Genomic DNA, 2,331 nt, shown 5'->3' with positions numbered 1-2,331 from the left:
ACTGGCCATGTACTTTTGTTCCCATAAGGTTTTTCAAGCTTGTGCTCAGCAGAGACTTGCACGGGTCTCTGCATATTACACGAGTCCAATTACATGACCCATGTACTTTTGTTTCTTCATTGGCTCTCTGGCTTTCTTCTAGCAGAAGGTTACATGGGTCTGGGGCTTGGCTTACATGACCCGTGTACTTTGTGTCAGTAGCAATACTCAGTCTCTTGACCTCTCCAAGCTTCTTTTTGCACTCCTATACTGTGGGGCTTCACCTAAACACCTGAAATGATGCAGAAAACATGGAATTAAGGGCTTTACAATAGAAATTATAAAAACTAATGAAATCAACTATTATGCATGAAAATACTTGCCTAATTGCTATGAGATAGTATACAAATGTGCTTAAAAACATCTATACAATTCAAGTGTATCACAGAGGCCTGCATCAGAATTAGTTGAGAGGTCAGAGGCTAGGGCACTAGCTAGGGCATATGCAATGAGGGCACAAGATGAGCAGGATGCTCCAGATGTCATTAGGGGTACGTTTATACTTTATGATATGTTTGTGCATACATTGGTGGATCCAGGATCTACTAATTCGTACATCTGCATTAAGTTGCTTGTGGAAAGGGGAATTCAAGTAGAGGAAAGTAACCAAGATATCCTAGTCACTAACCCACTAAGCCACAGTGTGTTGGTAAATAAAGTGTACAGAGGTTGTCCAATGAGGATTCAAGGATATGATGTAACACCCTCCCTATAGCAACTCCGTACATTCTATTGTTACGGTGACTAGTGTTGGTTCGGATAGTTAGAACATCCGAAAAAATATTTAAACTAAAGTGAGGAACCATAATTAACTCAAATATTAGTAAGAAAAATTTAGGAAAAATTTTAGAAATAAAATACAACCAAGTTAAATGAGCCGGTGCCCTAACGATGGGTAACCTAGTGAGAAGTTACGGTTCTCGCAATTAGGAGCCCTAGACCCGAGGGAAAAATTATAAAATAATTTTTAGGACTCGAGAGAAGGGTCATTGAGGTTCTTATGGCATTAGAATACCAAGAAAATTCTTAGAAAAATTTTTCAATTGGTACAGACAATTTTGGCCCGTTAAGCCAAATGGAGGGCATTTTGGTCATTTCGTCTTCAGAGATGATTTTTGGCCGACTTGTCCAGTTAAGAAAATAATTATTATGATCTAAAATATGAATAAATATTGCTAAAAATTAATTTGGAAATGAGTGGAGAAGAGAAGAAAAGAAAATGAAAGAAAATACTAATTATGATATCATATGATGTCAATTAAATTTCCTCCACCAATCACAATTTGTTAAACTCATTAAAAGAGATAAAAGAGACCAAAAAAATGAAAAACCAATCTGCATCTTCAACCTTTGGGCAGCCAAAAACGTTGAGAGAGAGAGAGAGAAGAGATTCCACCATTTTCAATCTTAAAAGCTTGAATTTCCTCTCCATAAAATTGCCAAGTCCCTTCACAAAAATTTGATCTTTCACCTAGAAAAAGCTATTGGCAGCCAAAGAAGAAGAGATTAGGGAGGTTTAACTAAGGTTAAGTGAAGCACAAAAAGGTTAGTGCACTAAACAATTACTTTTTTTTCTTTAATCTTGTAAGCATGCTAAATCAAGTAGAAATTGTATGAAATTAAAAGAAAAACTTGAGTATATGAAATCTCTAAATTTTTCAGCCATTAGAAAGTTTAAGGATTTTTGGTTTTTGATGAAATTAAGTGGCTTAATTATATTATTGATGAGTATAGATGATGGATAAAGTGATTTGGTATGAGTTTGGTGTGTGTATGCCATGAATTGGAAATTGGAGTTAGGGTTTGAGCATGAAATGGAGACTTTGATCATGTAATGATGAAAGTGAGTTTTAATGGTCAATTAGTGACCATTTGGTTATGTGTAAACAAGAAATGAGGTGGTTTGATTAGGGGGAATTATAGTTGGTCTGGCTACCCATGGTGACCTGCAGAATTGGACATGAGTCTAGCAGGTTTGGGCAGCCATAACTTGAATTTTATAGGTTCAATTGGTGCAAGGCCAATTGGACATGAAACTAGACACATAATGGCACAACTTTGGTGAAGAAACCATGCCCATAAAACCAAACCAAGTGGACCAAAAGCTTGCCCTAATCTGGGTGACCTGCAGTTTATTTCTGCAGAATGACCAAATGAACAGTGTTTGGTCATTTAGCCATAACTCAGTGTAGAATGGTCCAATTGACCTGAAATTTTACCAGAAACAATATGAGATATAGACCAAAAACTTTTATGAAGAAACCTAACCCAAATTATGACCAGAACCTATCC

Source organism: Hevea brasiliensis, chromosome 6 (assembly GCF_030052815.1).
Source record: "Hevea brasiliensis isolate MT/VB/25A 57/8 chromosome 6, ASM3005281v1, whole genome shotgun sequence".
Classification (NCBI taxonomy): domain Eukaryota; kingdom Viridiplantae; phylum Streptophyta; class Magnoliopsida; order Malpighiales; family Euphorbiaceae; genus Hevea; species Hevea brasiliensis.
Note: the sequence above shows the minus strand (reverse complement) of the source record.